Source organism: Parasteatoda tepidariorum, chromosome 10 (assembly GCF_043381705.1).
Source record: "Parasteatoda tepidariorum isolate YZ-2023 chromosome 10, CAS_Ptep_4.0, whole genome shotgun sequence".
Classification (NCBI taxonomy): domain Eukaryota; kingdom Metazoa; phylum Arthropoda; class Arachnida; order Araneae; family Theridiidae; genus Parasteatoda; species Parasteatoda tepidariorum.
In genome coordinates this window covers 41,518,673-41,537,358 of record NC_092213.1, presented here as the reverse complement: position 1 = coordinate 41,537,358, position 18,686 = coordinate 41,518,673, and the positions used below count along the sequence as shown (strand labels likewise).

The following is an 18,686-nucleotide window of genomic DNA, read 5'->3' as shown; positions in this document are numbered from 1 at the left end:
CTAGTTTGAACTATATTATCAAAATATGTAAAAAATTGCAGCTTATATTTCTAGAAACCGATTGCAAATTCGAAATCAGTGATGCGAAAGTATCTAAGATATGTTAAAACATCTTATGCAACAGAAAAATCCCAATTATTCCCGAGTGATACAATCCCAGTATTCCGAAATTATTCCCATAGTCGAGAAACAAAACTGCTTTCGAAGCAATCATGGGGTAGAGATGCTAAGCGAGCAGGGGATAACACTTCGCATTTTGAAATAAAATGATTTCTTGCTAAATTGAAAGCACGGATTTGTATTCATTAAACATTTTCCATTAATAATAAATAAAAATATTCTTCTTCCTACATAAAATTGAATGCATATTTATGCATTTTGTGCACTATTAAATGCAACTTTATTAAAAGGAATAAACATTTATTCGGTTAACCTAACTTCATTAAATATTTTAGAACTGATTCTACATTCAAATGCCTTAGTTAGAAAGGCATCCAAAAAGTTGCATACTAGATTAGATGCTGGATTTTACGTCAAATGATTGTAAAATAACAAGATCACTTATCTTTATCGAAATTTATTAGCTTGATATTCGATAAGAAAAAGTCGTTTTCCAGTGGGATACGCACCACATTAGACTAAAATTTGTTATATTTTTATTGGCATCAGTTTAATCTTGGTCTGTTCAATTTTTTTCAGCATAAATTTCGGGACAATATGGCGTCACAGATATAAGATTAAGAATGGGATTTTACCTCTTGCGTGCTTTACAGATCAATTAAGCTCTTAACGGGTGTATTTTTAAATGAAAAAAAAGGTGAGTTACCTGATGAAGAATTCAAAAAAATTAGGCATTGCAAGAATTCGTCCTTGGCAGGTATCAGAAGATATATTGCTACACATGAATTTATTTAGTTTTTTGTTTTCATCCTATATAAACTAGATCACTTTAGTGAAGGGACACAGATTTGCTTCAAGACAGTAGATCAAGAGTCAAACGAAAATGCAATTCCTGGTATGTATATGTCTTCTCAGTTCCAAATCATAGCTAAAATTTCTAATTTTGGTAAAAGCAAAGCATTTTCAATCAAAATTGAACTCCGTTTGATTTCAATTTAGCTAGTGCCATATACCATAAATTTTGGTTATGAAAGTTTAAGTATAAAAGTATTTCCACACTTGCAACTACTTTATAAATATCTTTTAAAAAGAAATTAGTGATTTTGATGGAAGCGATTTTTGGAAAAAAAGTGCGTTATGTTTGATTTGAATTAGGATTGCTCTATATTCGCTATAAATTTTGAGAAAGTAAAAACGTTTTTCAAGCTTAAATATGTACATAGATTTGACAAAATATGGAAACACATCTAAACTAACTCTGTGTAAATAATTTTTTTAGCAGTAAGTGTTTTGGAAGATTTTATAGGGCAAAACTGAGGAAAAAATTTCATGTTTGAAGTTTTTAGAAATTGTATCCTTTTCACCTATGCATGATATTTACCCACCAAAATAAGCGCAGTAAGTGAAAGGTTTTTTTTTCCTTTTTTAATACCACTATAATTAGAAAAAAAACATTTTAGCATAAATATTGCACTGCTATAAAATATTTCAAAATTGTTTATATTAAAGCTAGAAAGAAGTTATTAACTGCCTCTCTTCATTTTGGTCAATTCGAACTTTGCATTAATAAATATAATCATCATTTTTAAAAGCTTCAAGCATGATTTTTCAATTTGCGCTCATTGGTTTGCCTTGTAAAAGTTTCCAAACCATTTGCTGCAAAAAAGAAATATTTCTTTTATGGAGTTTTTCTTGAAGTGTTTCCATATTTTCGTCGAACCCTTCCATAATGCTCCACTCATTTTTAAATCATTTCAGCGACATCAAGACAGCAGTATTTCATTCAGAAAATGAATTATATTTAATTTCAATCTGAATTGTTCTTTCTTCGTATGCAATTCGTTAAAAAATTCGCTAAGTGTAAATAAATCTTTTTAAAAGTTCAGAAACACGGCTATATCCCTAATGCAATATATTTTTTTCAATAGAAAAGGAACTATATTTGATTTCAATCTGATTTGATCTTCACTCGTATGAAGTTTGGATTTTTCAAAGTTTAAATAAATTTTATTAAAATTTAGGAGCAACAGTTTCATTCACTTAGGTATCAAGGGAAATATTAGTTAGTATTATATGTCCCACGGACTGTGATGATAGTTAATAAACAAAATGAATATAATTAAAATATTGATTTTACAAGAGCGCGAACATTTGTTTTTTGAATACGTAAAGTCCTATACAATATTTCTTAGTCAGTTTGAACTTTTTTAAAATGATAATATTAAATAGAAAAATGCAATATTTTTTGTTAATAAGTTACTTTGTTCAAGTGCGGTGATATAAACAAATATAATTGTTTTAAATAGAAAAGTTATATACTAATGTCTTTTTCTGCATCTGACTTTGAAAAATGCATCTATTTATCTAATAATTATGATAATGTTTAGATTCTTTCGTGAATTAATCAGACTATTTTCCACAAATTTTTTTTTTCCTAAACTATAATTACAAGTAGAAAAAAGTTTTATCCTGCCGTTATTCATAACTTGGTAGCATAAACCATTTTATTTATTTCTTCGTGGCTTAAGCAACTTCAAAAAATAAGCAATTTTTATGCATGCAATAGTTATGTCATTCTTTAATCCCATATTTTTGAATCTAAATTTTTACTTTCTGACTCAAGTACTCAAATATATGAATCAATATAATTAAACTCTCAAGTATAACTCACTCACTCAAGTATAATAAAATTAAAACAATGGAAACAGATTTGCGGCAATTCTGTGTCATTTCATTTTTTTTCAAAATTGAGTCTTTTTGTTATGAAAATTATATATTTATAGCAGGCTTGCTAAATGTGGTTCGTGAAGACTTAGAAATAACTATATGATTGATATCACGTGATTTTAATTTGAAAGAAAGAAATTATAAAATCATACATAAATTAAAATTTACTTTAGAAAATATGTATACTTAGCAATAAAAATTTTGCATGGAAAATAGGCATAACAAATAGTTTTTTTGAAGTGCAGTTTCTTTAGGTTCTTTGAAAGTTTTCCAGAGATCCAATTGTTTTTATTTTGATAAAATTAAAATTTTTAATCTGGTTATTTCTGGATAGTGTTTTTTCGACATCCTATTGTGTCTCAGCAGTACTGAAAATAATTTAGGTAGTAAATAAAATCCTTTTCAATTAAAGTATTAAATTACGAAGATTTTACCTAAACAACAATACAGTGGTCGCAGCGTTCTATACAAAATTAGAATGTGGTTGCCAATTTATTTTAAACTAATAAACGTAAGTTTTAACTTTATTTAAAGCTAGCAAACGATATAATTTTTTTTATTTAACTTTAGTTTAAAATAACAATGTTCTCAGTTATAAAAGTCAACATTATTGCTTAAATTGTGGAAATGTCGTAGTAGCTAAAATATATTGTATCATTCAAAAATAGGCAAAAATATTTTAATTTCATAACTTTATTTTTAATAGAACTCTGCGGGACCTGAAATATTTTTCATAGAAACGTTGGAATTAAATCAGCAGAGTATTACTTATAACCGGTAGTTTATATATATGTTAATAGAGTTTTAGTTATAATAGCAACCGTGGAACATTTTTGTAAAACATATTGTGTGCAAATTTAAAAATTATACATGTGTGACTACCTTTGGTAAAAGTAATCATTCAAACAAAGCAACCTTTTGAAGAAGCTGAATAAAATTTAATATATTTCGCATCTGGCAGAGTTCAAATATTTTATTTAAAAAAAGATATGCCGAAACCAAAATAAAGGAAATGAATGAAATGCAAATTTCAAACATTAATTTATTATAATAATACTATGTATTGAGTTTCTATGCAATGTCTTAAGTTGCAAGACATAACTTCGTTAGAATTAAAAAGTTTTTTTAAGAAAAGCTGTGCAGTTAATATGAAAAACTAATTATTTTCTAATTATGCATTTTACTTGAACATTGAAGTGGGAGCCACTTTTGAACGTTGAAGTGAAATGTTTAACGTCACTTCATCTCAGATACGTGGTTTTTACTCTCACATAAAGAGTTTATCTATAAGAATTTACAATTTAATTAATTCTTTTAGAATTAGAGGGAAGGAACTAAAATTTAATCAAAATAAAAGTGCTAAAGAAAAGCCTAAAAAATTATAACTTTCACAGAACTTAAACTAATTTATGCGGAGTATCCTTTAAGCAATGAAGTTGCTTCTTTTTTAAAAAAAAAGTAAAAAGTGGTAACACATTGCGTTTTATTATTAGAATTTATTTTTAATAATAATTAAGCTCTCGTCTATCATAATATATTACTAAAAATTATTTAAATTTGCATTAAGTTAAAGCAATATGACTTTTCAACGCTAAAATAGTGAGTTACAGCAGAAATTATCAAATTTGTTTAAATATATATATATTTCCCCTTTTTTTCAGAAAATCACTCTTTTTGCGGCAAAGTTTATGATTAAACATGGCTGCGTTAATTTATTTATTGTAGAATTATTTTTTTTTTTTGTGTTACACATTTAAGGAATTTAAAAATCTTCATTTTTTCAGTTGAGTTCTGTACTTTTCGCCACATTGTTGGTATGCTGCCTCGCAACTTACATTGTTTATGACCACGCTGATAATTACCATCATCCTGGCTACCCTCTAGTTTACAACTATGGTGGATATGGTGGACTCGGACACAGTCTTTATAACTATGGAGGACTATATGGTCATAACTATTTCAACAATGTCTATGATTACCTCTACAAGAAATAAATTGATTTGATGGTAAGATCTATTTTTCTCTCCATAATATGTACTTAAAATAGAATTGGTTTTTAATAAAACCTATGAAAGTTTCGCTATTATTTATGTTCTCAAATAAAACAAAGAACAAATTTAAGCTGCTTAATATTATTGTTTAGGTTCGTTTTAAAACGGATTTTTATAAATATGGAAAAAGTTAAGCATCATATTTATATAAAATCTGAAAATCTTCTTATTCTTTTGAATTAAAGTGTCAACATTTCTCTATTAAAAATTGGAACAATAAATGTTTGTTTGACAGCATCAAACAAACAAGTCCATCAAAATATATTGGGAAGAATAACTCATGCATTTTCACCGAAAAATGTTTTTCCTTTTTAAAAAAATTATTTTTATTATACAGGATTTTTATTAAAAATAAACGTTTACTTTATTAATACAACTTGCGTGATACTTTTTTTGAAGTAATTATAAATTTAAAATTATAATATATTGCCTTTATTTTAAAATAATATTCGGAAATGGTGTTATTCTTAGTATATTTGTTTTTCTCATTACCTAATGGCAATGATTTTATTAAATCTTGATACTATTAGAAAACTATACACAACTTTCATTTCTTAAATTAAAATAATTGTTTAAATTAAAATTATTGCTTTAATTAAACTAATTGTTTTAATTAAACTAATTGTTTTAATTAAACTAATTGTTTTAATTAAAATAAATATGGACAAGCTAGTTACTATTGGCTATCAGTTAATTTATTATCAAGGTGCACTTTTTAAATGTATTTAGTGATATTATATTGCAGAAAACTTATATTGCGGAAACTATCCCGTGCTGCAAGTTTTAAAAAATTATTATGAGAGAGAAAAACTCTACAAGCTAAATATACAACAAGAAACAAAATATACAAAAATCATTAAAAATTATATACAAAAATCCTTTTATGTCTCATGTTTAGTCAAAATAAATTTTTATTATTTAGTTTAATACTGGTCGAACAATGTTGAATTTCAAGAAGCATTTATATAATTTTAAACTGTCTATGCAATTTCAGCTTTCAAAACTTGAACACTATTAGTTGAATAGATGATGAGAAATGTAGATTAAAAAATACGACTTATTTGAAATTTTATGATTCAGTAACTATTTAATCAATTTCGCAAAAATTTCGTATTTTTTTTACATAAAATTACATTGTGTAAAATGAGGTAAAAGCTTGACAATACAAAACAATAACAAAAAATCGGCAGTTATTTAATAAAGAAACTATTAATGATTTTTAAATAATAAGAAATTTTTAAATGATAAGAAATTTCTAATATATAAATGAGTTTCATAACTTATATTTTCTAAGAAATTTTTAGAGGAAAGAGTTTTGTAGTTTTCTACAAAATATTTTGTATTCACTTAAATAACACCAGAGACAGACGATATACATAAATTGTGAAATAAGCATTTAGGTGCCCAAACTTTAGACAGCTCTTCTGTCTATTGGGACGCTGTTCTAGATTGCACCAACCCTCAATTTTAGAGAGTCAAAAATCTATGTCTGTCGAAAAAAGACATACTTTATTCAGGTTATTATTTGTTTCATTTTCTAACTTGAAATATCAGTAGTACAAATTATTTAGTACATAATCCATCTATCCATAAAAACTAAGTATTATTACGTGACAATCTGTTTATTTGATCAAAAGTTTTAATACGATTCTTTATTTTTATTTTACACATTGTACCCACAGTTTTATATTTCATAAATTTTAAATGCCTTTTTTAAATTTCTTTCCTTTTTTCAGGCAAACGATTTGGACCCTATTGCTGCGAAAAATGATTTCAATGCTTAGACAGAAAATTGAATATAATTGTTATATGTTCAGCTAAATCATTGTTATCTTTGTATATTGTTATTTCTTGAAAAAATTTACATTAATAAACAATTGCTTTAAAAATCTGAATGATCATTTAAATAGTCTTGATAGCATTTTGAATTAAAGAGCTCGGGGCACAATAATGATAAGTCAACGCTTTTCAAATGTGACATTTTTACATCAGTACTGTTTAATCTTTTCTCTTTAAAGGTACTTTTCACGTTCTAGCAATTTATATTAGATAATAGGGATATACTTGGAATCATTTATTGCATACTTAGAAAATGAGATTTTTCTTCTTCCAAACATGATTTTAAAAATCGATCTTCGGAAAAATTTGAAAAAGTGGCACATCATTATCCTAAGCCCTTTTAATTTCATTATTATATTTTTTGTCTTTTCTCAATAACTTTCATTTCAAGATAGAATAACAGCCCTAATAGACAAAGTGATATCTTTTATACTTTAGAGCTTATTAAATTATTTTAGATTTCGTAACGTTTGAAGAAGTTTTGAACTAACTATACAAATATACTTAAATTGTTATTACATTGTAGTAAGTACTATGTATCATTTTGCTCGGATAAATGCAAATAATTATGATATAATTTTTTTTATTGGAACTATGAAACCAGAACTGGGCAAGACTGATAAAGAGGTGAATATTTTGCTTTATCAAATTAAAATTTTATTATTTTCTCATAAATCTCATGAATAAATATTTTATCTTGCATATTTACCAAACCATCTCTTCACAATATTTAAATTGCTAGGGAAAATCAAATATCTTTTATTTTCGCCAAGACAAAAAACATAATCGTATGGTTATATGATGTCTGTTTGAATTGATACTTGTCAAAATCGTTGAATCATTTTGAGAAAAAACTTCTTATACTAAAAAACAAGCTTGCCACAGGTGACTAAAAATGCAATATTTGGTGACAAATAAAATTCAAGACTTCATTAAAAGAGATTAAAATTAAAAATTTTTGCTACCATATTTTTTTTCCAATTTACTATTAAAAGTGAATTTCGAGAAAGATTTTGTTGTTGTTGTTGTCGGCTGCCATTAAGGCAGAGGCTATGCGATTTTTCTTGTTTTCCAGTGGCACCATCTATTGCTTTAACTTCTGCCATTCATGCATCCACAGATCGTAATTTTGACCTGAACCAGAGAGAAATCAATCTCCATTTCAGTACCCCCAGAGGTATTGATTTGTCTTGGGAATAATACTTTGTGACCAGATATATTTAGCGTACACCAGTTACCATTTACTACATGGGAAGTCTTCAGCCAGCTGAATTCGAACTCCCGTTCTCACAAATGTGAGTTCAGCGTTTATCCGGAGCTTTAGCTCTACTGAATGTAGCAAAAGTTGAGATACGAGCATCAAAATAATCACCCATTTCTGCCTTAGTTCTGGATTCAACATAGCGATTTTAAAAATTGGCAAGAAGAAGAAGAAGAGCTCTAGAGAAAACCATGACCATCTTCCATACTGACCAAAGTTGTCCCGCCCATGAATATGCCTCGTTTGAGGCCAGAAAAAAATAACTCGGAGGTGAATGATCTGGAAAAATGATGCTATTGAGGAGTATGTGAGCAATTTTTCGAATACTGTTCTCAAACAAAGAATGTTGGAGACAGCAGATCGTTCACAAAAGTAAGTATCCCGGGAAAGGCGCTATGCAAATTATAACTTAAGGTTTCACTAGTTTATTAAACAGAAATTTAAAAAGAAAATTTCCGAATATATTTTATAACCACCCTTGTTTTGAAAAGAAATTGTTTTCTTGTGATTTATGCTGCGTTTTTGTGTTTGTAATGCTGACTTTTCAATGAAGTTTGTGCTTTTAAAGCTATGAAAGTGTATAAATACAGCATTACAGGACTAAATGTACAAAAAAGAAGAAGAAGAAGAAGCAAATCATCCTTATAACTATTAAACGGTTGCTCGAACTTCATTCTGTAGTTCAATATCTCAAAAAATATGATTACGTTTAACAGTTAACTTTTACTGTGGAGGAATATGTTGACCGAAAAACGCACTTCCTCTCAAGAAATATATAACTTTTTTATTGCCTTTGATTTGGAATACAAAAGTAACCTTTAAAACCAAATGTCATTAAATTTTGACATCTATGGGGCCTGCAAAGACAAATAAAAATATTTGGTAGAAATTGATTTTTGTAAAGCAGGACTCAGGAATTTTTTTCCAACAAACTTATCGAATTGTACAATTAATTGAATATAATACGGAATTTCTACTTTATGATTAGCTTTTATCTTGACGAAATGTTAGTTACTCACGAAATTGACGAAATGTTAGTTGAGGGGATATTTTGAAACTGAAGCAAAAAATCCTAAATTCGAGTAATGAATAGCTATTTACCACATTTTCATTTTTAAAATTATTGAATACACGAACGTCTCTTATTTTATCAAGCAACTAATTAAATAAAAGATTAACTCTTTAATTTAACGACAAACTCGAATGCCGCATAATATTAAGTATTGCCATTTGGCAATCTAATCTCAAAATGGCGTTTCCTTCTCAATACCAATAATTAATTCCTTAAATTGATTTTTAAGCACTTTTTTGCTGATCATATGGCATGAAAATCTAGATTTAGTATTAAAAAGTTCTGAATACATAAAAATATTTTTAGCTTGCAATTCAAAATCTTTTTCATTATTAACAAATTAATTAATAAAAATTATTTAGTTCGTTTAAATTTCCCATAATGCAATCTATTTGTCTTTGAGTCAAGGGCTTACAATTTTTTCTGAAAGAATTATTATAGTTTAACCTATCTTTCAAAAGGTATTAAGAGAAACGTGACGCATAAAAATAACATAAGCATAATAAAACTTTGAACCGTTATGGCTGTAAAATCACGAAAGCCAGCTTTTTAAAACTGCGTCTCCCCCAACTTTGAAAGTAGGAAACCCGAATTTGCGGAAATGAAGGTGTGTTTCTTCAAAAAAAGTACGTATTTCCGTCAAAATAAATACATTTCGCAACGTTTACAGTTAACTGTTAGACAAATTTTAAAAGATTTCTCCAAGATATTGTCAAAGCACTTTACAAAATGAGAATCCGTAAAACCTTTCAAAAGTTTTAATTGTAATTCATTTTTTTTACTGTACAGTACAGTGCCATTTAATAATTTTGATTTAATGTGTTCTGGTTTTCATATTCTGAAATGCAAACTTAATGGTTCGAGGAGACGATATTTTAAGAAATTGAGGCGATATTTTAATGCGTTTAGACGATTTTTTAAGTTATAAAATCAGATACAAAAAGATTCTTTCTCTGATTTAATATACCTGTATCTGAATGATTTCTATTCTTGATACACAAAAGAAGGGGAGTGGGGACTACAATTTCGTAAGTTAGGTACCAATAGTTTATTCAGGAGAGCGATTGAAGTTGGATACTTTTAATTTCAAATTTTGCTTACTTCAGCATATCAAAAGCAAATCAGAAATAATTTTTATATTCAAACTTGCAAAGCTTTTTTGAAGTTATACTTCTTATGCGACTTCCAACAAGGTTGCGTTAAACGGTTAACGCAACATTTTTATTGGCCGGGAAATCACGTGGTAGGATCCAGTTCTCCCTCATTCATTTCCATATTGTTTTGGTTCTCACTAGCATAAAAATAATAAAAGTCATAAAAGTATTGTTTTTCTATAAATATTTTTTTAGTTTGTTTTGATACACATATAATTTAATAGGGTAGTATTTTTTATTTTCAAATTTAGTGGATAACAATTGTAAAAAATGAGTGAAAACAATCCCACGGACAATGCGACGGATTTAAGGTTATGTCAAGGTACGTCTCTTGTGAATATCAATTGATTGTTAGGTTTTCTCTTCTGAAATTACATTATGACGCATTCACATACATTATTAATACAAATACATTTTCCAGGGCGAAACGATGAGGCAACCACAAGCACTTCCACTGGTTCAAGAAGTCCACGAGGGAAAAATGCACAATATTACCGTGATTACAGAGCACGGAAGCGAGCGGAGCTGGAAAAAGAGTCGTTGAATAGAACTAGTGATCCTTCTACGACTGCTGATTATTCTACAATTAACGTCGCAGGTTGCGAAGTTTAACTTTTTCCGCTCGGAGGGACTCCACGCACTATTTTTTTTCCAGTTATTCTCGCGAAAAATACTTTTTTAATCAATTGTTATTTAATTTATTAATTAAGTACGTGCAACTCGAGCAGAAGTGAAGTGATTATGCCTAATCACATGATTTAATTGGATACTTGTAAGCGACGTCACGTGTGTATGTCGGATCTGATTGACTTCTGAATCTACAAATCCCACGATCTACGTACGATGACATAGCGATCTACGTACGATGGCGCAGGTATCCAATTATAGAAAAAAGCTTAAATCGTAAGACTTATACATTCATATCTTATTTAAAACTATGCAATTTTGCATGACAAAATTCACAACTAGAACGAAATTTGTATAGTAGCTCTTAATAAATAAATTAAAATGGCGATTTTAATTCTTAATCATTTTACAACAGCTTGTAGTACGCGCTGTCATAACTTCTGCCCCTACGTTTCTTATTAATATCTATAGAGACGATTTTTTTAAAAATAAAACAAATAACCTGGAATGGAAAGGTTTTTTATAAAAAAAATATTACGTATTGTTTGAAAAAAGGTGTTTTTATAGCTATTGAAATTCTGGTTTTTACAATAATACGCATACATAGAACATACGCGTAAATTTCTTCAAAATTCTTTTAAAGGCCAAGTTAGTCCATTGTACGAAATCAAGGATACAATTTCTTTCAAATAGTAAGCTCTAAGCTAATACCAAAATAATTTCCATGTCGGTATATGCTGTTTAACTCACCATTCTATTGTATTTTTTACAGCCATCATTAGCAGCTTATTAAAAAATATTTTCTTCTAAAAAAATCATTTTTATGGAAAGACTTTGAGACTATGAATGTTACTGTTTGCTTAAACATATGACCTTTAAGATAATATCCATAATTCAAGTAGCTTCACCTTTTTCACCATTGCCAAAAACTGGAATTATCTCAAGAGCTCTTTGCATTTGGATTAGAAAAAATTATTCAGAATCAGAGATTCACAGTATAGAAAAAAAATCATTAAAATGCTCTTTTCACGTTAACCCTGAAATAGTCGCCTTCTCTTTTAATGTAGATTAGTGTGTCTTTTACGATTTATTTAATAAACAATAGCATTGGAATAAAACAATGAAGTACTTAAATGTGGTTTTAGTTCATTTCGGTATTAAAAAAATGGAATGCGATACTTTCATTTATGCATTTTTCGATAAGTGACCTATATTTATAATAATAAAATGAGGAGTTAGTGTATGTGCGTGTATGTCTTTTTCTTATAATTCCAGAAGCATTTATGCTAGTGTTTTGAAATTTGAACTGTGGATGCAGGAGGATTTAGTCCTCATCCTAAATTTCGCATAGAAATTTCAATTAGTTCGTTCGGGAGAAACTTTTGAAAAATGAAATTTTCTCATGGGTTTGAGATTAGGCATTGTTACAAATTAAATTTCAGACTATACTGCGTTTTCTCAAATATTTTAAAAATAACACCAGTGATCAAAACAAAAAGAGTAGTTTACTACACGTTTTTTTACATTTAACTATTTATTATCCTTTGCATCAGGTAAAATTAAGTATAAACGGGATTGTAACGTGAGGGCTATGTTACTGAAATAGTATTCCTTAAGATATCTTTTTTATGGCTCCGTTTTTAAAATATGTTTGCATAAAACTTAGAAATTTTTAGTCAACGGTAATTGAAATATAGAATTATGCACTGAAAAGCAAAATTAATGGAGAAAGGTACATATTTGTTCATATAAGTCCTTATAGTTGCTGCGTATCTCTGTTGCTTAGCAACTCTAAATCAGGTCTACGAAATCTGATACTCTGAGAAAGTTTAATACTAAAATTGAGTTTGTGTAAAGATCTTGCCTAGGAAGTCCCAGACAATTTAGTATGTGGTCAGAGACGGCCTGATGGTCAGCACACTTCAGACAGGTTGGGAAACCTTTTTTACCATTGGAATAAGACAGAGATCTCAAATGCCCGCTGATAAGCCTGGTGATGGCCGTCTGGTCCAGCCTCCAAAATTTTAATGATAAAGCATCCCCAAGACACTTTCCCTGGTAGCGTTGGTGAGCAGGTGGGATGGTCCAAGAAGAATTTTCAGCTTTTTTAGCTCTTGAGAACAGCTCCAAATCAGTTAGTGAATCAGATGGGTCCAACGGCACAGTCTTTAGCCGAAATATCTGCCGTTTCATTACCATGTATATCGACATGGGATGGTATCTACTGAAAGTGCACCTCGCGAGAAGATAAAAGATGTTCCAGTTTGTTAATAATTGCCCTTTCTGTATTCCATTTTATGCCATTTAGATAGGTGCTGAATAGAACTTCGGCTGTCAGACAGGATCGATATAGCAGACGAATCGGCAGAGGACAGAATCGAATCAAGCCCAGCATCAATGGCAATGGCTGAAGACTGAACAACAGTCTGGATTCCTCCAGCTTAATTTTGATGGACATTCTTGGGATAAGATATAAATTCCACAATCAAAGCAGTCACGTATGAGGCTTGATTAATTTAGGCAACAAACGTTGTAGGCTGTATGGCAATTTGTGGTCTTTTAATAATAGGTTGAAGGTACATACAGTGAAAAAAAAGTATGGTCAAAACTACCAGAATATGGTAAAATTTACTTCTATGAGAACACCAAAAAGCTCCGTAATATCTACTGAAGCACTTTGGTAATGGTTTTGATGAAATTAACAATAAAATATAATTTAATAATATAGGCTAAAATGTGATAAATATGGCAAAATTTGGTATCTTTTCAAGGTACCTTACCAAATAAAAGCCTTATTTAAGAGCTTATATTTACTTTTCAGCTTTGTATTAACTAAACGTTTCGTAATAAGGATTCTAATTTTGAAAACCAGAATTTCCGGTAAACCATTATCTAATAAACGGGAAAATTACGAAATGAATGGTTTAAATTGCATCTATTTTGTTTCATTAACCAGAATGAGCTTGCTTTTTAATAGATATGTCATTACCGTTCAGAGCAGTAATTTTACTAGAATTTTTTTTCTCCATATTCTAAAGGCACTGTAGTAATAGGGTTTTTTCGTCTCCCTCTTCCCTCCGAAATATTTAACGGAAAAAATTGCCTAAATTGTAACAACTTTTTATTCTAATGAATTGTTCGCTAGCGCCAGTCATCATGCCCAATGCTGCTGAGCACGGTCAACTGTTATTTTGATTCAATGAACTTCTAAAACATGTTTTTATTATGTCCGTACATGTTTTTCGTTTTTTACATGATTTCGATGGTGTCACTTTCAGATAACTAAATGAAAATATTTTTAGGTTTTAACGATGTGATAGGTTTTCTGCATCGTAACCAACAATATTATATTTATTAATTAAATTTCAGTATTTAATCTAAATCTTTTTATTTAATAACATAGGCTTATAACATCAAAATTCACTAATATATTCTATTTATAAATTAATTTTTCACACTTAATAAAAATATTTTTAGAAATTTAAGGATGTGATCTTCCTGCTACTAAAATTTATTTAGATATTCTATTTGTTAGTTAAATTTTCAAATCTGATATTGAAATTATTAAGATTTAAGGAAATTCCGGTTAGGGGGGAGTTTTGTATGAGTGTTGTCCGTTCTTCCGTGAAAAATTACGAAGTAATAAAAATTTAATCAAAAAAAATTTAAATGGTGTTATATAATTTTTTTGTCAGTTTTTTTTTAATGGTAAGAAGGTTCAAATCTCCCATTTAATTGATTCGATTATTCTTATAATTTTATTGACTGATGATCGGGTTTTGAATCTTGAGGGAGTTGGATTTGTTATTCCATATCTGGGGAGACATTTGAAGTGAGAAAAAGAAAGGAAATGAAGAAAGTTCAGGAAGATTAGTGAAAATGTAATGAGCAAATGAATGTGAAATAATAATGATATATAAACAGTAAATCGTAAAAATCAGCAATTTTATTACTAGTTTGTTTTTTAAAAGCTTCAAAATATACATTTATTAACAGTTATACACTGTTAGAATTTTCATTCTAAAATTATGGTAAAATAACCGGCAGCAGTCTGTCCATCCAATTAACGGTAAAGTTTACTGTAAAGAACACTTTTTACCTTTACTGCTTTGAAATATTTTACAACTAATATGGTTATAAAATTATGAATACAAAAAATTCGGTTTTTTAACCATTTACTACTAGTATGGTTTCATAACCGTAAAAATAAACTTTAAATGGACATTGGAGCAAGGTCTTTCGTTAGGTAAAGGGCATCGAAGTACAAGACACTGGAAACTCTTCATGTGTTGAAGGGAATGGAGGAAATATTGTGGTGTCAACGCTAGGACTCGAACCCCATTCTTTCGGTCATGAAACGAACAGATTAGTCCCCTTGGCCAATCAAAATAACATGCATTCAGCTGCAAGGAACTAAGTTGTTTCTTTAGATGGGCTAAGTTGGTGCGATAAAATTTTGGTAGTTTAACCGTATTGGGTGAAAGCATTTAATAAACTGTTTTTCTCGCAGTTAACAGTTTGATTACCATCTTATTGATGATTATTTGACTGTTATGTTTGAAAATGGTAAAATAGCAATTAGATAAATTGTCAATTAACCATTTTTTTTCGAGAAATTTCTAAGAGTGTGACATATACAGAGGTTGGACAAAATTTTGGAAGCACTTCTAACTCTGTATAAATAGTTTTAGCAGCAAATTTTTTTTAAAGATTTTACATGGAAAAACTGTTGGTACAATTTGAAAGAGCATACTTGAAGCTTTTAGAAATGATAGGATAGCAAATTTTGTATTGACAAAAATGAAAGTATGACTTCAAAAGCTTCTTTTCATTTTCATTAAAAAGGTATTTTAATAAAATATCACAATCCTATAAAAGGGTTTCAAAATTGTTGGTATTGAAGCCAGATAAAATTTATCCCGTGGAAAAAAAATTCTTTTTAATTTCGTTCGTTATTATCATCAAAATGTTAGAAATAGATTATTTGAAAAAAAATTCACGAAATAACTACTATATTTAATATTTTCACAAAGCTGGGAAATGTAAATGGAATACAGTATTTTTTTGTTTAAATTACAGACATAATTTTCAAAATAAATATAAATAAATAATATAACAATATTATTGTTCATATAAACTCTCATGAATTCCATGTTCCTTGGATTCCTTTTAATTTCTAACAAATGGCACGAAACTGCTGAACTTTTAGCGGGAAAAGTTTTTAAAAAAAAGTATTGTTATCTATCGGAAAAATGGTAAATTACATATTATGCACAGGACGAACTGAGTTCGGGCTTCACACAATTAACACACCAATTTTTCTTTTGCCCGAACTCAGGTCGGGCATTCCAAAATTGGAGCATTTGCTTGAAGGATCATAGGCATTATCTTTCACGTTATGACAACAGATTTACCATGAAAAGATGATTGTCCACATAGAGTTAGTACATAAGTAAATAATAGTAGTCATGTCTATTTAACTATGCTAAAAACGAAATGATTTTATTACCAGTTTCTTTTCTTTTTTATCCCACCAAATAGTCAGCTCTGATTTATCTCTAGCGTTTATAATTTTTTACTGCAAAATAAATATAAAAAATTACTGTTTGATAACGAACAATTAAGATGAACGATATATTCCTATTCTCCAACATTTCATATTTCTTTTTCTAGTAGTGATTGTAAATTATAGCAAATTTTTTTAAAACAAATCGAATTTTAAATAAACTTTGATCAGAACTTAGAAACATCACCATTTAGCCATATAATCTTTATTGTATCTATTCAAACTATTTATTTGTGGCGGTGGACACTAATGTTTTAATTCTAACTGGTTAAAATGTTACCTATGCAACCACTAGGAAAATCAATTATTGAAACTACGGAATTTTTGTTGTAGTTAGAGCGTATGGATTTATTGTAAAAGACAATTTTGCTTTAAAGCGAAAATTTTTTTTTAAAGATGTATTAAAAAATTTTTTTTTATTTAATTTTTGTAATTATTTTATTAAAGTTATAAAAGGATAAGTGTCACATGGTACTTTTGCTACTATATGACGTCATTTCAATGAGGAAGCTAAACCGTTTTTTGGCTTTTAACTCACAATTTGTATGTTGTTACCAAATCTTTTCATTCCGGAAATTTTTCGTAACTATTTGAAATGGTAAAAAAATTTATGCCTTACTTTTAGATACAAATTTGATTCAAAAGGCTTTTGACCTAAATAATTTCAAACCCAATAAGTGAGATCTGATATTTATTAGGTGATGTTTTTTAAGTGATATCAAAATTAAAAAAAAATTCTGCTTTCTATATGTTCTATATAATAAATATTTTAAACATTGTGAATAGTTAAATATACTGAGTTGTTAACTATAGTTGCAAACCTATTATGTTTAAACCTATTATTTGTAATTCAATATGGTTACAAATCTATCATTTGTAAATCTATATGGAATGTAAACCTGTTTTTCATTTCTTACAGCTTACTTAAATCTTATAATTATTGGTTTTAATTACTTTGATTGCAAATTTTTCAATTACACCTTTTGGAGTACTATAACTTCATTAACCCCTTGGGGACGGGTGATTCAGAAAAGCATTCGTACAAAATCAGAATCAAGTTGCAATTAAATAAAAAACGGTAACTTAAATGTAGTCGTTACTAATTTGACAGACTTACTTTGCTTTTATTTTAATTATTGTTTGTTTAATCATATATATAATCAATGTTAATTCAAAGTATAACTAAATAGTTTTATTTTGAACAAAGTAATGGTGAATTAAATAAATCAAAAAATTATAACTCCGCCCACAAATAAACTGCTAAAGAAATACTTTGATTACCAGTTTTATCTTCTTACCCTGATTGATACGGTTTTTTGCTGTCACGTATTTGTGACAGTCGGCGCGAAAGGGTTAAAATTTTGAATAAATATATGTCACTTATATTAAAAGTTTAGTTTTTAGACTGTCCTAGAAGAAATTCGAAAATAGTGATAATATTTTAATAAAAAAAACTAAAGGTTGGTTTTTATTAGCTACCAATTTAACATTAAAAATACAAAAAATGTGATTTTTTGTTGCTAGATGATTCTCGATTTTTTATATAGATATGTTTTATTGGAAAAATGAAGGTTAGTGTTGAATACGAATCAATAAAATTATATTTAATTTTCAAACTTTTGCTACCACTTTTTCAATTTTTTAGGGACACTACGAGTCCTAGTAATATCCAATCTAAGAAAATTCGTATCAAAATCGGGTCACAGATTTCGGAAAGATATTAGTGACAGAAATTCATATATTTCTCATCCTCTCAAACGACTACAGAAATTCTACATTTGCGTAAAATTATTTTTCTAGTAAGAGGAATGTAAATATCTGGTTAAATTAGAACGAAAATTTCTTATTTACCCCTACACACAAATAATTCGAACTTGCTGATAAAAGATCATATTGATGTAATCATGCTTTTAAGAATTGCATTTTTCTTTCAAAAATTTTAATGAATTAAATTCATTTAATACATTAAATTAATAATGTTTAACTACATCAAAATAATGGTAGTTCCTTAAAATTAAAATAAAATGCATAAAATTTTGCTTTAGCTAATTCTTCATTAAAAAGTGGAATGATTTCTGATTCTGATACATATTTTTATAATTAGTATTATATAGCAACAGATTAATCATTAAATCATTCTCTGAAATTATTAAATACTAGTTATCCAATAATAACGATATAATTGGATAATATATTAAACTGGGCTGTTGTTCTTTGTTGCTTATGTAAATAATAAAAAATTGCTTTGCAAGAGACTTTAAGAAGTGCA

General features: G+C 28.4%; 1 long non-coding RNA gene across 1 annotated transcript; it reads left to right on the top strand.

Annotated features, from left to right (window-relative positions):
* Positions 1-635: 635 nt before the first annotated feature.
* On the top strand, positions 636-6,793 carry LOC107437711 (uncharacterized). Its single transcript, XR_001583288.3, has 3 exons — positions 636-1,015; positions 4,632-4,853; positions 6,635-6,793. It is a non-coding gene; the product is annotated as an uncharacterized lncRNA (long non-coding RNA).
* The last annotated feature ends 11,893 nt before the right edge of the window (positions 6,794-18,686 follow it).